The 22,340-nt window shown below is 45.2% G+C and overlaps 1 protein-coding gene across 2 annotated transcripts in view; it reads left to right on the top strand.

Moving 5' to 3' along the window:
• The first annotated feature begins 344 nt into the window (after positions 1-344).
• The window catches only part of LOC105189358 (peroxidasin), an 85,828-nt gene continuing 63,832 nt past the window's right edge, over positions 345-22,340 (top strand). For both annotated transcript variants that reach the window (XM_025298075.1, XM_025298074.1), the window contains exon 1: positions 345-657. The gene's annotated coding sequence lies outside the window, so the exon portion shown is untranslated. The remainder of the gene's footprint in view (positions 658-22,340) is intronic.

Here is a 22,340-nt window from a genome sequence, read left to right as displayed (position 1 = left end):
TTTTCTCTTTTCTATGACCAACGGCCGTTCTTTCCGAATGACGGAGCCAGCTATCGAGAACAGCTGGTTGTCACTTCCTGTCGCGAGTAAACTCGTCCATGAGACGTTTCGGCGCATCAAATTATCGTCTTTTTCGATTTTCCGGACGATTGTCGAAACAAAAAACATCCGAATGTCGCTTTCATCCCTGTATCTCAATTACCCTGATTGTCCTTACTATGAACTCTACTATGAGCTCTAGAGTTCAGAAGGTCGTGCGGAACGCGCGCGGTGCGCACGGCAGGGCCGTAGCGCGTCGTAGTGAACGCGGAAAGGCGCATGCGTTGAGTTCAGGAGCGGTCGTCAGTCGTCGGCGGAAGCTGAAACGCGCGGCTTCGGGATTGTCGCAACACAACACGGTGACGTAGCCTACGGCGTAACAACACCGACGCAGGAGTGTACATTTTGCACGCGCCAATTACCGACGAGGAGGACCGACGGCGGTTTCGAGCTCGCGACAACTCCCGTCCGCGCGACGAAACGGACAGGATAATGTCGGGATGCGGATGTCGGATGAATGTTTTCTAATCGCGCAGTGCCCTACATAAAGACACTGAATACCGGACTTCAGGATAAAGCTCGTAGGCGCTTGACGGATGAGGAGCGCTACGTACTGAGGTAGGTGAGCGTCTCTCAAAAGCCAAGCGAAACGAAATGTCAATTTAGTCGAGGAATTCGTAAATATAACAAGATCAAGCATGAGACGAATCTGATAATCGATTTCTCTTACTGATCTCATTGACTTTACGGTACCAAAAGTTATTAGCGTTTTCCTTAATTAAAAATAATTGTGTCAAGCTGCCTTATGTATAAAACTTGTCGGGATGCTGATTGATATTGCAAATATTCGGCTTACTTCAACGAGTCTATTAACGAGAAAGAATTAACTTACACCTTCGCACTTTATAGTCGCTCTGTGATAAAAAAAGGAAATTGAATGCACAAAATACCACTTTTCCCCGATGAATTTTCCGCCGCTTTTTTGAGATATTTTGCACCGGTAACATCGTGTATTTAATATTTTCGTCAAACATAGCGCGGCATAGCCAGCGGCACCTGTTCTCGCGCGCTGCACGTAACAACCTTCGTATTTGCGTACGTAACACCGATGTGAACGATTAGATAGAAATCGTGAACAAAGATCACGACGATACGAAACAAGCGTGATCAGAGTGTAGATCAGGGTTATCAGTTTATATGATAATCGGCGGCCATGGTATTTTATTTAATGAACCTGGCAGAATATTAATTATTGCCGAACGTGTCTAAATCCGCCGTTTTTCTGGCGATAAGCTACCGGCCTTTGATATTTTTCGATAAGTTCATCACGATCGATAAACGCGAAATCGTCTACAACGAAGGTTACGACAGAAACTTTCTACAATCTAATGACATTTTCTGTCAAACGTTCTGCGCGTTTCTCGAAAAATGTGTCTGTTGTTGTTTGTTCCATCCACTTGTTTCAAGGACAGACAATTGAAAAAGATTAAAAATCGATTCAACGACGTAACACGTTATAGGCATTTCATCGCAAACTCCAATTTCGTCGTGAGATTCAGTCGCATTGTTATTTAATTGAAACTTTGTGACATTGTAGGAAATATTGTCAAAGATCACCATTTAGACAAAGATCGTAGTATTGAGCTTTGCCTACTGCATTGTGTCGCCGTGAGTATCGGGCATATCTGAAATCTAATCAGCCTAGTCGATTTCCTGATGTATGAATTGCGGTAGCGGCAACTACTGCCCGCCGTGAGATACGTCCGGCCATAGTCGCGACGTAACTACTGTGCGCGCCCGGCATCTCTAGACATATAAATTCTCACTTCTCAACTCAACAAGTTTACTTCTACCTTCTGAAATTTGCAAAGCATTCCTACCTACCCGCGTACATTTCCGTGATAGTGCGTGTATAACGCAGCTAATTAAAATGAAGTAAACGCGACATTCTTCGTCCATTTAAAGAGCATCCGGGCATTGTTCCTGTGTTACCTGTTATTTATTAACAAACGCAACAATTGAGATAATACATATTCTTTGTTTCATTCTTTCGTGATTTTGTGAAGATACATTTTGTACATGATGTATATTTTTACACATTTTATGTATAATGTATAATTTTCCAAGATAAATTACATACTCCGTATTATATACGGAGACATTGTATTCATATTTAGTTTATATATTATTATATTCGGGTTTATATATTCACAGCCAACATTCCTATTAATGCTAAATTCCGTTAAATTGCGACCCAAAATTTGTGGACTAATGAAATTACAATTTGAGTTAGAGCGAACCAGGCCAATCCGTAACAATTAATTATATTAATAACTAGAGATACACACAATAACGCATAAGGTATGTGATGACTGCCTCAATTATTCGTGTACTTGCAATATTAACAGAACAATTATTAGTCATCGACATTATTAATTACGTGATTAGAATAACTATGCAAATGCAAATGAGGTAATTAACTACAACTCGTCGCAAATAATATTATAGCAAAATATCATAACAATTTCCCGTTGGATTAAAATCCGTCGTGATTATTAAAACATCCCTAAGGAGATTACTTAAAGAGACGCAACAAGCTCTTGAAAGGACTAAGCGCTTTAAAGGATTAATTTTGCGGCTTATAATTGGTTACAGCGCTGCGATTTCCACATATACGGGCCTCTACATATGTTTGTTTTGCTCGTCATGCGCTTTGCCGGATTTGTTGCGACACCTCAATTGCAGGCTAATGCAAACTTTATAACCGGCTACCGTCAATTATGTAAATCCAACGACATCCGATTATTTCATTCACGATGTTTACATCGGGATGAGAGATATTACATTTACGTTGTATAAAATTATGCAGCTCGCGGTAGCGTAAACAGATTGCATCAATCTTCTCCCGAATCGGTGCAACGAACGTCGCACGGTCACGAATTCGGGCGATCAAGTTAGCTTACGCGCAACCTCAGTCACATTAGTCACGAACGGGACATTAAAACGGTGTGTTACTTAAACTTGACTTTATTCGGCCGACTTGTAGCTGATAAATTAAATATTAATGGCGCAGATCTCAACAGAGTTTCTAGAGTTCAAGAGTTACGGTGAAATGCTGAAACACAGTCGGAGAAGGAGAATTCTATAAAAGCATTGTGAGCCACGCAAGAGAACCTTACCTCTCGCAAGAGCAGCCGGACGTTCTTTATTCGGCTGCATAAAGAAGCAGCCGTGACACATTATTCGCGCTAGTCTAGTCGTTCAATTTAATAACGTCCGTCTGACACTCTATACCTATACTATGACCGGATTTCTATTCTGCAAGTTGCAGGAGCGAGAAGAGGATAAAGTTCACCGTCCACAACTTTCCACCAGCGAACATCCCGCTCGTCTTTCCATTAATCCGCGGATACGCGTATAAAGCTCGAAGGCCGTAACACGCCTCCGGGATATATTACCGAACTGTCAGCGTGACGTGACGGGCTCTTAACTGCACCGTTGATAGCGCGAGTACTCGCTGAATATTACGAAAACATCATTCGTTCGTTAACACATCGCACACAGCGCGGAAAAGTGAAATACCTTTTCCTTGGCCGTATCTCGTCTTGCCATGCTTTTAATTAAGCTCCTCGCGAAAAGTTTCGCCAAGAGGATTGTAAATTTTCCACCGTAGAACATAAAATGTGCACTGAGTGAGCACTTTCCACTCGGTATTATTTGAGACGTATCTCGGAAAAGTATGTGTAATTCTCTAATGCCCGCGAAAGTGTTTATATTCGCGACTAATTGCCGCATTAATTCGCATTAATTCACGTCAAATCGCGATTCCGGTGTAACAGTCGGTCGATCGATTTGTTGATAAACTGCGCCGGATATTCGCCGAGAACGTGAATAATAAACGAGTCGACAAGCCACAAACCCCTCTCCATTCTCCGTTCTTCCCGGCGGCGACGCGTCGCCCCTGAACGTAACGAAAGGTCGGCGCACGACGTCGATCCTCCGGAGAAGCTTGGGACACTCGTGGAAGAAGGCCCCCGATGGCGGCGGAACCAGCGCGTGGTCACGCGATTCCGCTCTCTCGCGAATCTCTCTTCGCGCAACTTTTTCCCAGTCGGAATCAGCCGCGCGCGCGGGGTCGCAGAGGCAGAAGGGGTGAGAGGGGCGAAAGGGCGCAGCTGGTATCTAGGGGGCGAGAAGAATTTGAATAAAACCTGCGGCGAATAGGGCTTTGCCTTATCCCACTCGCTCCCGCGTCTCTCCCCATCGGAGAGACATGCAAGTTCCGCGGTGGGAACTCGTAAAAAGCCACGGGCGCGGTCAGACCCCGCGCCGCAGTCTCTCGACATCCCGACATCTGCGGACCGAATGGTCGATCCTCCTTTCCGCCCTCTTTTTCCTCCCGTTTCTCGCCGCTTTTATTCCCCGGCACGGCGAACTCGGCGGTCCCGGCTATTTGCGAAACGCTCGCGATTTGCGGCCTCTCCTCCTCGTGCTTGTCCTCGTCCTCGTCCTCGACACGCCACTCGCGCGGGGAATATTCTATTTGTCCTCGCGTCGCCCGGTATCATCCGGAGTCGTTAAGAGCCATTTCACCGGCACACGACGTTATTCTCTCTCCGTCATTACGCGAATGCGGAACGCAACACACCCACCGGAGGCGATTATGCGTTTTACCTGAGACAAAAGGGTAGATTTGAAGGGACGGATGTTGCCGCGAACGGGAGGGGAGGTAAGCTCGAGCCGAAGCGAGTTTAATGCAGCCGGCGCGCTTTCGAAGGAAGCGTTTAATAGCGTTCACATATACGCCGCATTGTCGCCGCGGAGATTCTCCGGAGGAGAAGAGCGAGTAACAGCAAGCGTCTTTTGTAATTATCGATATCGCCTCGCGATACTCAAGTCCCCCGTAATTTCACCGGAACTGCGCTGCATTTGCACCACGTACGTACACTCGTGAACTAAAAGGTATGTGCACCGATTTTTTGTTGACTTCGGAACGCGCTCCAACTTGAGGAGAAAGACAACCACTGCTTCTTCATAGCGTCAGCGCTGTCACTTATTACGAGAGTAGAAAGATGGCATGTACGAGTGTCAAATGAGTAGTGATTGTGGCGTAGACACAAATGTCTTGGAGACTTTGAGTTATGATTGAAGAAATGAAGAAAACAAATAGTGATTGTGAAGAGAAGTGACAAAAGGCTTCATAAAATTTGTAAAACAGCATATTAAAGGAAAGTATTAATTGTCTAATAATAATTTAAGTAAAAAATATTTTTAAATTTGAGTGTAAGTTAAAAAAGTTATAAACCATAATTTCTTTAATGTTAATAAATTTGTCATCGACGTTGAATGAATATATATAATGCTATTATTTCCATAGGTGAGGAATTATATTATTGTGTTCAGCAGAAGTAAGCAGCAGACCAAGTTGAGTGATATGAGTATCTTGTTAAAAAAATATCACTCGACTTGGTCTGCTGCTTATTTTTTATGAGCGATAACATAATTTTCCACCTATGTAAATGACAGCATTACATACGTATTCATTGAACGTCGATGGCAAATTTATAGCAATAAAATTATTAACATTAAAGAAATTATGGTTTATAACTTTTTTAACTTACACTCAAATTTAAAAATATTTTTCACTTAAATTATTATTAGACAATTAATACTCTCCTTCTTTAATATGCTGTTTTACAAATTTTATGAAGCCTTTTGTCACTTCTCTTCACAATCACTATTTGTTTTCTTCATTTCTTCAATCATAACTCAAAGTCTCCAAGACATTTGTGTCTACGCCACAATCACTACTCATTTGACACTCGTATATGCCATCTTTCTGCTCTCGTAATAAGTGACAGCGCTGACGTATGAAGAAGCAGTGGTTGTCTTTCTCCTCAAGTTCTCCTCAAGTTGGAGCGCGTTCCGAAGTCAACAAAAAATCGGTGCACATACCTTTTAGTTCACGAGTGTACAAGCCAGATCAAAATTCGCTGGTCTTTCCCGTCGTTTCCCACAATACCACGTGTATGACGTCAAGCTGTCAAGCTGTCGAATTAGTCAAAATTGCTCAAATAGTCAGCAATCTCAATGATTTAGACACGATGCATGCGCGATTGAAATGCAAACACATGATAAAACTGCATGGAAGTTTACAGCGACGTGTGTAGCGACTGTCCTGTTAAAAGAAAAATTTCACCAATCTTTTTCTTTCTTCGTGCGTAACGTAAAATCTAAAAGCCGTGCGATCCTTCTTGACGGCCACGGCTCGTAAATGTCCACCGCGCGCGGCTGTGACGTGATGATAAAACAAAGACGATCTGAATAGAGGTGGTGTCAGTGACTCTGACGCTGCATTCGATAACACGAAATTCCGCGAACGTCTATTATCCACGTGCCCGTTGTTATCCGTTACGCAAACCGTTGTAACACCTCGAGCAAATATTTGCCGCCAGACTTTCGTTTGCAGTTATATTCCCTGCAAAATACACAATATCCGTTCTTAAACAAAACATTTATTCCGGCATAGCAACGAGATCTCGCTCCCCTGCGGAATTTGCCATCGCGATGAAATATGCGCAATCTCTTAACACGAACCGACCAGAGTCCATCGAGCGATTGCGACCGAGCATTATCATCAATCTGTTACATCAGCGAGCGCGCGTGCTTCGTCTGAGTGTTCGCGCTCCAAACTGCTCAACGCCTCTACGTCGCGATAGCGCGGAAAATTGCACGCGGATAATTAGCTGGATAAATTTGGACCACGGTGTTAACTCAAAGTCAAAGCGTTGCGGGAAAGCTGTTTCCCCGCTTAACTCAAAAACTTCATCCCAAGAGCCAAGAGCCCGCGTCTCATGATGTTGTCCCGGATGAAAATCAGCTCACCTCATAACGGTAAGCCGCGAGACGACCGCGAAACTTCATTCTATTCACGCCGTTTTCAGAAACCGGCAAGCAAGACAGCACACAGTTGCGCGCGCCGGATACTTCAGCCGTTACGGGCGAACGTTGCAACGCACCTTGCAACGGCATGTTGCAACAGAGAGCTCTGACGTTACCGCGCTCTCAAAGTACGCTTCGCGTTTACGCGGCAAACCGCGTAACGGGATATTATGGCCGGGTCTCATTTTCTGCTCTGTCGTCGCGTTAGCTCTGCCACTTCTTTTCACTATTCGAGGCAACAACTGATTGTAATTTTGCAACCTCGCGAAAAATGTAGTCGCTAAAATTTAACTACGACGAAGCGGGAGTTATTCGCGCGTAGCAAAGTGCGTAGCAAAGCGTGCTCTATGCGGAATTTTTAACATTACGTATACGGTCTCTTGTAATTGTGTGAGTCACGCGCAAGTAAAAAGAAACTTCCGAATGACGAAGCTTAATTAATTTTCCACTTAATTTTCCGCTAGACTCCTGCAAAACTCACGCGTGCGGAATTAAGTTGGCGAACTTTCGGCGCCCGAATGAGCGCGAACAGAGATTAGAGAAATGCTTGATATGAATTTCCGCGCAGAACTTTCGCTAATACTTGCATCCACCGTCTCGCGCTGTAGCGCGGTTTTCTCACGGTGTCATTGCAGATTTTACACGGGACCTCTAACTTTTATTCATTTCCATAACCGAGTTACACTCGTTGCGCCGTGAATGCCATTTGTCTGATACCGGCTCGCATTGTCCTTCGCGAAAGACCTCCGCGACTCGTTTATCCCGGCGAGTGGAATATTTCATTTCCTGCATTTCACCTAGGACTTTCCGGCCCGTGGCCGGCGGCAACTTTTTATCGCCCCGGCTGTTGCTTAAGATGAATTTTAATCCCTGCTGCTAACGCGATTAAAGCACGAAATACCTCGTTCGCGATGTCACCCTGCAAATTCTATTATCAGCGAGTCGCGTATCGCTTGACAATAGTGTCCGCGGAGTCCGCGAGCTCTCGTGATCATTCGTATCGTGTTCATATAATGTTACTCCCATCGCGAAGCGATCAAGGTATCGGGAGACGAGGTCGTCTCATCGCTGCATATAGAGCATCCACCCGCGTCGTCCATCTGCGTCGCCGCGGCCGGCCTATTTGTTCGCAAAACTGTCATCTTCGAGTCAGCTGTCAGCCATGCCGTGCGCTCGATAGGAGGGAATCCAAGTTGAGGACTCCAACTTGTCCATCCGCCATGTGCCGCGCCGCGCAGCAAGAGCGCGCGAGTACAGCCGAGGCGCGTTCCCGACGTCGGCTGCGGCAGCGTCGAGTTTCCAACGGACACTCGCCCATCATTTTCACCGAACGGCTCCTCGTTTGTCCAATATCCCACCAAGTGGAATATTCCATTTCCTCCAGCTTGCCCGCGCTCCTCCTCCTCCTCTCCTCTCCTCTCCTCTCCTCTGCTCTCTTCTCCCGCCCTGCGCCGATGTCGGCGTAGCCGGAGAATAACCGAGATCATTTCCTGCACGCGGTTCGCATCACCTTCAGCACACACGCTGTGCACAGTCATCGGTCGGACACTCCAAGAGCCCGGATACCAGTACCTTCGCCTTGCCGGATTTTGATGAGTGCTCATCTTGTTTTCCGAGTTTCTTGAGTGCGCTCCCCCGCCCAAATCCCCTCTCACCTCCGGATCGACCTGGCCCGAATTCAAATGAAACTGCGAGCGCCGACATGTGCCGGACCCGCAGCTTCCGGAGCTCTCCAGCGGGACTTTGCGCCACCACTTTCCATTGTTTCGGGAAAATCCGTCGTGGAAATTGCGTTCGCCGGGAATCGCGCCCGCAAGTAGATCCCGGCGTCTCTCTTTTCGCGCGAGGAGCCTGAGTCTCCGTCGGCGCCGAGCCGACGGATTCATCCAATCACGAGCATTGCGTCTAAATTTGCCGATACCCCGCGATAACATATTGCTTTAAATCGGTAAAAACTCGTTACCTTCCTATTTTTTTCTCTTTTTTTATTTACAGCGTAATCCTTCGGTTTGCTGCAATCTACTCGTCGAATCCAACATTTGCCGTTTGTTGAGTTATATTTTTAGAAGCGACTTCTCTCGTTGAATCGTTTATCGGCATCACAAAGGGAGGTATACATCAAAGAGAGTAATTGGCTGCTTTGAGGAGTGAAATTTCACGATTGCCTAAGCTTCCCCCGTTTCCAATTAAACGCGCAAATATTTAGGTTCGCGGCGGACTTGTAAGCTGCTTTGTATATAAACTGGGATTCGCAGCATCTAATCCACCTTTTTCAATAATAGCGGACATTGTCGCATAGAAAAAACGTATAGTTCGTTATGGCAGATAAGCAATTTTATTTCGAGCGGCTTATCTGCTCCCGCTAGCGCCCGCTCGACACTCTTTTTTTTCTTTTTTACCTTTTTTTTTATATATATAACAGATTATATAAAACGAACGTATTATTTACAGCGTTACGTACGGAAATTCGACGCGCGATATCGGATTGGCCCCATCGCGCGGGGGAGGGGGGGGCGGGGCGGGGGTGCAGTGCGGCACGGCCGAATAACGCGGATTCGATTATTACTGCGGAAATCATCGCGCGCCCGTACGTTTATCTGTCGCGCGACCTATCGAACATATCTCGCTTTTATCCCGGTAGCGCTAATTATCGGCGGCCGTCTTCGTGAGAATTTACGACAGCCGGCGTTGCAAATAAAATGCAGCGTGAAAAGCGGTTATCTCGTATGAACGAGAGGGGAAATGTCTCTATTAACGCGCGATTAGAGAGCGCGCCATCGCTTGGACAGAACAATTGGGTTAAAGCGGATAAGGAAAATGCGCCTCGTTATCGTTTATGAACTCGCCGATGACACGTACGCAACATCGACCGTACACAAATGAGTTTATCAATGCGAGCCATCTATTACGTCGGGACACAAAAGCGAATCGTCCCTAGAGACCGTGTGTGTGCGCCAAGTCACAACTCTACCCTGCCGGGCATGCGATCTGTATCGACTGATTGTCACAAATAGCATCAATAGCGCGAGAATAGTGTTATGCACGGACGAACGGACGGTTCGTGCCACGAGCACGGCAACGCATATGTAATATCGTAGGTAAAAGTGTACCTATCCGGCTTGGAGCGATTTAATTTCGAGATAACCTTACTGTCAACTCCGCCATTCCAGCCAGCGGCATTTCGCCATCTCTGCATCTTGTTGAAATCTCTTCTTCGAGACCGATGATTTCGAAACTTCTCGAGTGGCATAGAACGTCGCGTCATTGCAGCTTGATCGATTATTACATCAGAATAGACGACAGTTCTCCCAAATTTTGCGTGACAGGGACATTTTTGTTTGGTAAAAAAAAAAATTCGATCAAAATCGGACAAAAACACACCTGGTAAAAATCAAATAGAAATTATCAAAGAGATCTTGACTTATAAAAGTCTTGTATGCTGAGATATACGCGAAGATACGTGGAAAAGTGCAAACAGTAAAATACGAACGGTGAGCAAATCAACCAACCATATCACTCGATTATTGTCTTTGCAGTCAGAGAATAATCGACTGTTTAATTTTCTGTTTATCTCCGTATTTGTCTTCGCCTCATTTCGTATTTGTCTTCGAGTGAAGAATCATCGAGTTTTACGAACTCGGCGTTCTCTCCGACCGAAGAATGGTCCAACCGTCGCCCATGCGAGAATAAATATTGTATATGGCTGCGTTATTCCGTCCCTTATCCTAATCCTAAAGACTGAAATAGCGCGTTACATAGAATCAACCGTTTCATAAAACTCGGAAGGAACCCGGCTGTAACGCTGAATCGGGTCACGGGCTATTTGCCGGCAGGATTTTCGGTGACGACCGGTCGGGCTTACGAAGTAGCCTGGTGTTTTCTTTCCAAGTAAAGCAACGCCCGGTGAATGAGATTAGACGGAAAATCGGATTAACATTAAAAAGCGGTGTTTCAAGAGGGGCGTAGTGCGATTGGGCGTAACGCTGTACACACTACCTCGTAAATGAGTGACAATGAGGCGAATCGAAAGGAAATTGGAATGGAATTGCACGCGAGTGCGGCTGCAATTTTTAGAACGATTAATTCGATTTTGAGATAACATTGCTAATTAAGTAATAACGAGGCTGTAACTTTGCGGAACTTGTCCTTGGCGGATTATCTTCAGATCGCCGGTAGGGAAACACCGGCTCACCGTTGTTATATCTCCGCGGATTGTCCCTCCGGCTTGTGTGGAGCGCGGTAAATATTTAATTCAGTTCACCGCGAAAGTGGTGACGCTACTGAAAAGAGAGAAAGAGAGAGAGGGGGGAGGAGGTTATTTGTGTCGTTTTTTCGTCGTATGAAAAATTTATTCCCTTGTTTTCCCTTGTCGCTGCGGTGTACATTGCTTTCCCCGCGTACACTTGATCATACCCGTTGTATTATATCCTCGCATAACATTCCTAGACACACCAGTTTTTCAGCGGGACCAACTTCTTTCTCCTTCTCTCCCTTTCTTTCTCTCTTTTCCTCCCCCGCCCTCCTCTCTCCGTCTCTCGCTCTCCACACACTATTCAAGCGTACCGCAAGAATAATCTTTATATATATACGCGTAACGGTTTTCGCGTATCGATTATTGACACTGCAAACTCAGAAGTAGCAGGATATCGGATATAAATATATTCAGTACATCTCTCACAGTGCGTGTCCCGGTGTTATCAAAGATACGAGGAAAGCATATCCCCGAAAATAGCGCGGCATGCGCGACGCGCGACTTTTTGCCGCGCGACTCATGTATTAACGATTAACGATGACGTCGGCATCCTATTCTTATTCGCAAATCCCACAAAGTGGCTGGCGAGCGTGGGCGTAGGAGAGCGATAAAATACATCGCAACGGTATCTCACCGAACGAGGTGACGTGTCTTATCCGATCAGGCGAGAGTACCCCGCCGAAAGCAAAGTTCCGGGTCGAAACTCAATGTCTCGAGGAGCGAGTTAACCAGGAGAGCCATTAGCATAGCCCGGGGATGAGTTTCGGTTAATTTCGTGGTTAGCACCCGGGGTTCCGCCCAAAAGTGTCAGCGTATTCCGAGACACCTTCCTTCCTTCCTTCCTTCCTTCCTTCCTCCCTTCCCTTGGCCGACTTTATCGGTCGGGCTCAAAAATTACGGCCGGCGCTTGATGGCGAGACCGCGGCTTTATACGCACACGTGCGAACCTTGTCACCGCCGCATAAGCCGAGACATGGTCGGGCTAAAAATTTATGCTAATCGCGCACGAACCAGTAAGCCACTTGGTCGCGGGCAGACGAGCGGAGATTCAAACGCTGTTGCAAGTTATGGTGGTATGAATCAGATAGGAGAGAAAAGGAGGAAAGTGATTTTTTTCTTTTTTTTTTTTTCGTAACTCTTTTAGGCGAGCGCACATTATTTTTTATAACTTTGAATACCAGAGAAAGAGAAGCAATGATTTTTCGGCTGCATATCGGCGAAAGAAAAAGGAGCCGAGGGATGGCACCGAAGGTATTCCAAATATTCCACGTTCACACGCGATCATGATGTATTTCGCTATTTTATCTCATTCGCAAACTCGCTGCAACTCGCACACGAGCCAATCGCGATGCATCCCGTGTTATAACCGCGCTCGCATTCGCGCACGACCTCCTTGGCTGTAACTTCCGACACGAGTCACTGAACTCCCCGCGCTTCGTCGCTTCTCACTTCACGCGCGAAACCCGACGTTCGCGGAGCCGCGTTCTCCAGCGATGCACGTGTTCCACGTGCGCGTGAACGCGCTTCATTTCGGACGACCGCAGTTCTGCAAAGTTATCGAGGTATCTGTGTGCTTATCGTCGCGTACCGTTATCCGAGCACGAGGAGGAGATGGAGGGAGGGAGAGAGGGAAGGAAGGAAGGAAGGAAGGAAGGAAGGAAGAAAGGAAGAGGAGAAAGAGAGAGAACGAGAGAGGAAATAGCGAAGTGGTAGTGTAGTGTATTGCAGAGAGCCGAGGTAGGTGGAAGCTTAAATAAAGCAGTTCAATATACAACCTAGTCGCAGTCGCGTCCGCCATTCTCCGTCGATTCTAGATATCACGTCGTTCGTCCTTTCGTAGCGTTCGCCTTTTTCTTCGCGTCTCTCTCGTCATCCTGTATTCGATCGTGTCGCTCGTGTCTGTTGCTTCCGACGTACTCGTATTTCTCTCGTCTTTGAGGAGCTTCTTCAGAGGATGCCATTTGGATGCGCGTGAAATGGCTATTCATCGATTTCGTAATTCTATGGGTTTCTCGCTTGGCCAAGAATTCGTGATTTCCAGTTACACAGGTACATGCATGTAATATCGGTGAAGCTGCAAAATTACAATAACGATGACGCTGTCATCGAGAACAAGTCGATCGCAAATTGGCCAGAAGGTAAGAGAGAGAGAGAGAGAGAGAGAGAGAGAGAGAGAGAGAGAGAGAGAGAGAGAGAGAGAGAAAGAATATCTCATTAAAGTTGAGAATTGTGAAGCTGTGTAACGCAGAACGAAGAACGAGAATAGTGAAAATTATCATACTTGATAGAAACTTGACGCACAGCTAGTAAAATTTCATGGCAAACTTTCATTTGAGAAGCTCTTTGCTTCTTCTTACGAAAGTTAAACTCTGCGTAACTTTAAATCGGTCATTCCGCAATCCAACATTAGCAGAAACAATATTTAAAATGTCGTCCAGAGCGTGTTGAACTGAATGTCAGAAGCGCGCGGAAGTCCTTTCTATTTAAAAGTCCTCCATTTTCTGAGTCTACAAAACTTTTAATAGGCCAATACGATTTTTCCCAACCGAGCGATAAATGTGATGTCAATTAAAAGCGATGGTAGACGTTACGTTTCAACTATTTATTGAATCGCCTTCGACGAGATGCTGATAATATCGCGGCACAATAGCATTTACGTCGAACGGCAATGCATCGCGGCTTGATAAATCGTCTCGTTAAGAAGTTGTTCTCCATGGCCGTCGGCAGAGTCTATTTTCTGCGCCATGAATGTGCATTAAATCGCTTTAACAACCGGAAGGCAGCTTAAGTAAAAGTGTCTCGAGATACCGTGCCGCGAGTGCGTACCGATTCGCTCCGTTTCCACTCTCTTTTCCTGATTTTCCATTTCGTTATCCGCCATTGTCTTTGCGCTCCGCTCGTTTTGACTCCGCTATTTCTTCACCTTTCTCGCGCGCCATCGGCTCTCTCCTCGCTATCTGCCGTCATTCCCGGAAAACGTTCTAATGGCTACATTCTCCCGCGTTATCGATGCAATATGAAGATTTTAAGCCTTATCTACAATATCCGCTTGGCTTTCTCCGTTTTCTTATCTCTCTTTGTCTTAAACCTTACTTCTCAAGCCAGCAGAAGATAAAGAATAACAAGCGGGAAGCAGAGTGTACGTTGCGGATTAAGTTTTATGAGTTTTTTTTTATGATAATCTGCAGAATGGAGAATGGAGAATGACAATCTTGTTAATGTGTCTGTGTGAAGTTACACGACGTTTTAAAAATTATTAGAAAAACGATGTTAATTCCAGTAGCATCTTTCATAGTTGTACAGTTCTTGGTGAAAATAAAAAAAAGTTTCGTGTTCTTAACACCAAAAAGTCGAAATTGAAAAAATATCGTGCTAACTTCACGTTCCAGCACGACACAGTCTCCACCGATGTGAATCTAGCAAACAACTTAATCAAAAAAAAAATTCTCAGTACGGTTTGATTGTACTATAGACGTAGTATATCTAGACTGTGTGTTCGAGGAGTGGGGGTATAGCTCACGTAGAAAAGGATATACTCTATTTTTACTGTTCGTCGAAACAGAGTGCTTCCTTTTCTACGAGTGTTATACCCCCACTCTTGAAATTTGGGAGAACGCGCAGTCTAGATATACTATGTCCATGGATTGTACTTTATGGTATATCTGTTTGTAGCACTTTTTGTTTCGTTTGTATCTCAAAGAATAAAAAGATAGGGGAAGAGGGAAAAATAACCAGCAAGCAAATATAAGGTATTCGAAAACGGCCAACGCCATTCGAAAAAGAATCGTTTGTACCCGTTTGTACCTCAAAAGAACCGGAGATACAGAATTTTCAAAAATCATCCGAGAGGTACTTTCGCCAATTTTTGAGATATCGCAAAACGGTCAACGCCATTCGAAAGAGAATCGTTTGTATCTCCCTTCAAATCGTTTGTACTTCAAAGGAACCGGAAATACAGAACATTTTTTCAATTTCGACTTTTTGGTATTAAGAATACGGAACTTTTTTTTATTTTTATCAAGAACTGTAGAAGTATGAAAAAGTATGCTACTGGGACTAATATTGTTTTTTAATAATGTTTAAAACGTCGTGCTAACTTCACAGACGTCTTATTGATACCCTTAATATAACACAGCATCCCTAGCATTTGTAGCATTCGCCTCATGCGAGAGGAAAATATTCGGATTAACGAAAGCGTTGGATCGCTCTACACACGGAAATCGCGACAAATATATCTCGTTGCCGCTTATTCGTTTGGGCACTCGTCAAAAGTAAATTTGCGGAAGTAGTTGGCAAGATCAATCGCGAAATTTTAGGCACGAGCTCTCTCGTCGGTCGCTCTCGCGTATCGAGTGACAAAGGAAACGATATGCTTGTCTAACTAATTGTCGGTCGAAAGAAGTTTCTTTTATACGCAAGCGTTCTCACATTGAAACTGCAGACATCAAAGACAGCGGGTTCAGCTCAGGCTTTGATCAAAATGCACGTGCGAGTAAGCAAGGCGTGTATATATATATATATATGTGTGTGTGTGTGTGTGTGTGTGTGTGTATATATAAGAGGTAAATGTTGGCGATAGAGATGCTTGTGAGTGCTGAGAAATAACAAGCGTTTATAACCCCTGTATCGTAAAATGCTAATTCAAAAAATAACAATTTACGTTCTTCGCATTTTATCGCAATTATTTGCAAACTATTCAATCGTCGCTTTCGCACAGAGCTACAAAGGAAAGGGGGAGAGAGAGAGAAAGAGAGAAAAATTACATTGTCGCACGCATACAATTATCCGCTCTTTTCCGTTAAATTCAACACATGTGACATAAATAGTTGATATAAATAAAAATGGAATATTTTCCATTATCGTTTTACGAGCTCGTGAAAGTATATATTATTGACATTAATCCTATACACCGTATAAATTGCATTTGTTCGTGACTCGTGGTTGTTTTAATATAAACGACATAACACGCAAGTAACATATGCATACGACGAAAAATATGTTAATTAATATCGCATGATCAAGTGGGGCGCGCGGCGCGTGCGAAGCAGCAGCCCCACCATTGTTTATGATAGTAAGAACAATACTTTCGTTGTGACATATGCGCTGTATAACGCACGTGGAAACGGATTTTTTATCTCATTTTCAGCCGTTGAGACGTGGACAAAAATATATTTTCCGCGGCCGCGCGCGGCCGCGACACAGTTCTTTTTCAACCCGCCGTATAAAACATCGTTATTGTCGACAGAGCTGGCCCGGGATATTATTCCCATTCAGCGCGCGTTTCTTCGCGTGATATCCTGTGAAAAAATTAACGATATTAATTACAAGCGACACGACGTGGCCTCAGCGAGGAGGGGGGGAGAGAGAGAGAGAGAGAGAGAGTAAATATCGCGGGATATAATGCGCGGAATGTAAATGCTACGTAACGTCATACCAACCGGTCACCTAGTTTCAATAAAATTCTATATTTTCTTAATGCAAATTAAGTTCGAGCACATTTGAAGTATGGACGCGCGCGCACGTGCGCTCGCTGGTTATCACGGTTATCGTAAACTTTCCAATTTCATATGGGTTAAAAATATTTTCCATGTAAATACAAGCTTGCGCGAATGTTCCGCATATTAATACTGCGAACGCGCTTACTTCTCGTCCCGTTCTCTATTTGCAAATTGTTTTTTAACGAGTCCGCTGCCTTACGCTTTAACGTTGAGCAAATATTAAACTATTATGCAAAGTCAATATGCGATACGCGCGTGAGCCGCAACTCGAGCAGACTCCATTTTCAGCCAATTTATTTGAGTTCATTATTGGCCTACTTTACGCAACTTTGTCCATTCAAATATTGTTCTTACGTTTTGCACAAGACCGCGAAAGTTTACACATAATGTATAATTATGGCATTTTGATAAACGACCATGTCCAAAGAAACTAATTTCGACGTCGGGCGTGCCGAAGGGGTTGGGGGGAGAGTGGAATTTACATGTGAGAGCATCGAGAACGCGCTTGCGCTTTGTTGCTAATGTGAATTACAATGTATTCTAATTCTCGCTGCAAGTTGGTGAGTTGCGTCTACGTCTCTTGTTAGATGTAAATTACAGCGGTATTGGGCATAACAGAATTGCCGAAGAACTCGCTTTCATGGATTGCGCGGTTGCAATCTCGTGTATCATCCAGAGAGAATGTCTCCACCCCTGTCCGCTGCCACGGTCGGCGGGTCGGGCTACCACTGCTTAATTTATGCGGTAATTGCAGTTACACTTGATGGATTTGCTGCTAACTGTACAACGTCGGATTAACGGTCGAATAATTAATTTTCCGCCGCTACGTCGGTCGCGAATCGGGACGCGAGTCGCGCGCGGGTGTAAACGCGCTCGTAAAATCGAAACGACTTTATTGTGAGCGTTCGCGCGAGCTTATCAATCCGGTCCATCCTGGACACTGAGCTTGGCTCAACTTAAACATTCGCTCGACCCTCCTGCGGCACGTTGCAAATTTTTCTCGGTGTTCAAATTCTTGTTCCGCCTGAATCGAGTCATTTAGCGTCGTTGCCTGCGATTTTAATTATTGTGCGATTCATTTTCACTCGCGCACAAACGCTACTCGTCGCTGATATTGAGACTCTTCTAACGTCGAGGTGATCATTCGTTAACGCCGATCAAGAGTCTCTGCCTCTTCGAATCCATTAAATCGTCGCGCCGGGCCTTTCTTCTTATCGCGTAAGAAGATGTCCTTTGTCCAATTTTACATTGACGATATAAAATACGATGTATAGCCTCAAGGGTAATCAGACATGATGTTGCAACGTCGGAAGAATCGTCATAAATCGTCATGCCCAGCTAAAGAGCCCTGTTGCAAACTAATAACCGCCTGAACACGTTCAAAATCTCCGTGGCAATCGGGGACATATTCCGTGCATACGTTCTATTCTGCTCATACAGTCGTAACACGTATGTCATCAGACGGATCTGATTAGGATCTCGACAAGCAAGCGCACCGTTGTCCTTTTAGTCGAGATCGTAACACAACAGGATCCGCCGTATCTGCTTCATATGCATAACGTCATACAAATGGGAGCTTGAAGAAAACGTCTCGGTTGCATTAACAATCTTCTCTCTCGCAGTCTGTTTGCTTCACACTTAAATTGGAACGCGCGCGCGCAGAATTCGTACATACAAACGTGTATTGTGTTTGCTGTAAATATCAAAAACTCCGACGAAAAATAAACCAACTGCGCTTGACAAATAAAAATGGGGACCGCAATATTGACCGTTGATTCACAGCTATAAGGCTGCGTATTAAATTGCCTGTCCATCGAATTATACTTTCCGCGACGTTAGTCATATTTTTAAGGGCCAATCGCGTATCAATTAATACCGAGGATCTCGATGGCGACAAATTTCCAATTCATTAACGAGCGAGTCTTTAAATCGAGGATTATAAGTAACGCGCCCACGGGAACGATGTAAAATAACTACCTAAATCGACTTGCACGACCATTTAGCACCTCCAAAGGGTCTCCTTTTAAGAGTTTGCAAGTCCATGGGTGTTAATGCGACTACGATCGACAAATTATTATCGCGCGATTTAATACTCGATTTAGGAAACGGCCGTTACTTCAGCGAGGAGTTACTCGCTATTAGCCCGGTCAAGCGTGGACGAAGTTTATGGTACGAACGACGATGAATAATAGCGCTACGGGAAATCGTTAACCCGCCATTAACGACGCGCGACTCGCTGGGAAATCCTGTTGGTAAACACTCGTAAACTGGATTCGTTCGTGCATCCCGATAATGAATATCGGGTCGCGCGATGTGCGCGCATCGCGCGTTGCGAAAATTCCGTCATCGTAAATCGCACGGCGTACAAATGATCGGCTCCGGCATACGTAAGGGGTGGAGGGGGGAGGGGGAGGACTCTACGTTTACGCGATATTCGCGCCGAAATTACGATATATTATTCTCAATCATACATCTTGCGAACTTATAAACCTTCACCCTTCGATTTTTGAATCTGGAAAGAATTATTCACCGTTCGCGCATCGCAGATTCTCGCGCGTCATTGGCAATTTATCCGTAGATATTGTCCAATTAAGTGAACAAAAGTCCACTTATTAATGTTTGCTTGTAGCGCGTAATTGTGAGTAAAATTGTGCACAATTTTTCATTGTTACTGTCGAAAACGGGTTGGCACGTGTAGAAGAAGAAAAGAAGAAAATTCTCAAAGCCCACCACGCATTTCGAGTGCGAAAGGTCGACGTAGATCGAATGCGCCGTGACAGTTACCGGTAAACGGTATTATGATACTGCCGCGTTTCACTCAGTTGCACACACGGTATAATTAATTGCGTTCCGGAAATTGGTGATACGACCAATAAAGAGAGTCGGTGAAACGAGACAAGAGAGATATACGCGCGCCTCGAATTACATTTATTTGCCGTATCTTCGGTAATTCAGCCGTCTGTTAAGCTTCCATACAGCCTAAATCGACGCAGCGGTGAACGCATTAACGCGTAAAGTATCAGCACACGCACGCGCGAATGAAACATTTCGACAAAAACATGTTTCTCGACAAAAGTTCGCAAATTCATGATCGATACTTTACTCAAGCGCGTATTATAATAATCCGTTGAGCGGACGTTTGAAGGATGTCCATAATCGGTTCATGCACACACACACACACACACACGCACGCACGCACGCACGCACGCATGGCATTAGTATCAAATATTTAAGCACAAAAAGCTGATCTGCGTGATTGTGCCGGAATGGACGATACGCCGAGAGATCAAAGTCAGTAAATTGTAATAGTAGTATTATACGCTAATGTCTCTCGTTGGAATTGTTCGCCATGGAGAGCAAATAGCGGCTTTGGCCGCATCGAAGCGAGCGTCTGATGAGACGTTGAATTAAATATCGCGTTGCTTTGCGGTCTTCTTGCCGGACGTAACATAATGCATGACGTAGCCGTAGGCATTATTCTTAAATTAGGCAATTCTATGACAAGACGGCCCAATTTAACCGAAGCGAATAGTTGCTGAATTTTTCAACCGCCGCTGCCGCGTATGTATTTCTCTAAATTCCTCGTTGCAAACAATTCGCGCTGCGAGCCCGCTGCCTCCCGGAGACGTTCCATTTTGCGAGCCAAAATCGTCCAGCACGTCTCGAGCGTGTAATGTAATATGCATACGCTTTTGTTCTCGCTGGGCGACAACTTAAATAGACACGTGTGTTTCGCGTGTGCTTTAATTAAATACCAACCTAAGAGGTTAAAATTGACCTCTGGCTGTGGTCACGTGTCGCACGGACGAGCTGCAGCAATGCGAAGGGAAACGCGCGAAAGGAAGAAGGCTGGCGAAAAAAGCGATTCAGCGGCAGATCACGCGGAGGAGGAAAAACGCCGGAAGAGGAACAGGACGTTGGCTCGCCCCGAATTTCGCCTCGTTTTCGATACGCACGGCCGGAGAGAGAAAATTCAAGATGGCGGTTTTACATTCAGCGAGGAAAATCGGAGGAAGCTCGCCGAAGAAAATTGCGAGGAAACCAATTCGACGGGTGGGTCTCCGCTTTTTCCCCCCACCCGTCATCTTTCAACGCACGGACGAGCTGAAAGGGATTGAAAATGATCAAACAACCGCGAGCTCGAGGCGGACTAATATGTCGAAAGAAAAAGAGGAGAGGAGAGGAGAGGCTTTTGCGTAATTGCAAACGCATTTATACGTGAGAACGCATCTTCGGCTTTCGTTTTGGAATCTAGCGGGTTCGAGAAATTGCGTTTCAATACGATTATATCGCGATACACAAGAAGAATTATATGGGAATTCGACGAGAACGGTCCTCTTCTTCCTCCCCGCGAGAGATATTCCGTCGAAAATTGCGCGAGGTGCTCTCGCGAATTTCGCCCTCTTTAATCGCGCGTTTTTCATTTTGCTTGGCATTTTCTTCCGTAATCTTGGGAAAGCACATTGAATGCAAGCCGCAACCGTCTTCAGGATGCATCATCTTCAAGCGATTATGCCATCCGGCTCCGCGACACAGATTGCGCCGAGATGCTCTCAAACAGATACGAGACACAACGCAAATAAACGACTAGGTCGCGTCTTTGCCGAGAATTTCGTCGTCATCGGCAAATCCTCGATCGTGAAGTGCTCACATACGTGTACAAACCATGTTGTATGTATGCGTGGGTGCATCGTTGCAGTGCCAAGTGTGCGTTTGTGTCTGCTTCCTCTCTCTCTCTCTCTCTCTCTCTCTCTCTCTGTTCGTACATATCCAAGATTAAGCGAATCTAAATAATCTAGAATTTGGGTCTAATTACGTTGCCTGGATTTGATTTCCGTCGAATATAGGAAAGCTTAGTCGATGATCAAATTGCCAAAAATCAATCAGCGGGATTTGAAGCGCGCATACATCTTTCCATCGGTTAGCCGTGCAACGGACTTTTCAGATTCAATTAATTGTAGCTTATACGCGGTTAGTCGCGCCGAAAATTCCGCGCCACTCCGCCGGAGTTTCGCTGAAAAAGGAATTCGGCGGAGCACGGGGAGCAATTTTTATTCGCGGACGAGCGGCACACTCGTGCACGCGAGATGCAACCTTCATAAACCATCGCCGTCGCGCGATGCGCATAACGATAATTTGAGAGGGTTCTGGCGTTTCGTTGCTGGTAGCTCGTTGCGCGAGTCGTTGCATGGCCGTTTGCATGAAATTATCGTAGCGCCCGCGAGTTTTACTGCCCAGGATGTAAAAAGCGGCCGGATACTAAGTGCACCTCGCTAACTTGTACCTCGACGGTCGTTGTTTTCTGCTAGATGGTGTCCACCGAACGACTATCGTTGTTATTCCTCTTGACGGCGAGTTTGTAACTTGGAAACAACTTTTTTTATTCGTTTATCACTTCCTGGCCGGCGTTACAGCGTCCGCGATTGCATGCATTTCGCTCCTCTGACACGCCCGGTGCATTCCCTCGCGGAGACATTCGGTAACATTGTACTGCGGCTCATAAATATAACTTGGAATCTGACGGCGCTTAGCGCCGTTTACGATTGCCGAGTGAAATAATGAATCGAGAGAAAAAGGTATTCCTTTCAGATGTTAACTCTGAATCTTTC

The sequence above is a fragment of the Harpegnathos saltator genome, unplaced genomic scaffold, assembly GCF_003227715.2.
Source record: "Harpegnathos saltator strain DR-91 unplaced genomic scaffold, Hsal_v8.6 scaffold203, whole genome shotgun sequence".
NCBI lineage: Eukaryota > Metazoa > Arthropoda > Insecta > Hymenoptera > Formicidae > Harpegnathos > Harpegnathos saltator.
The sequence above is the reverse complement of the archived record's forward strand: the minus strand, read 5'-3'. Positions and strand labels throughout refer to the sequence as shown.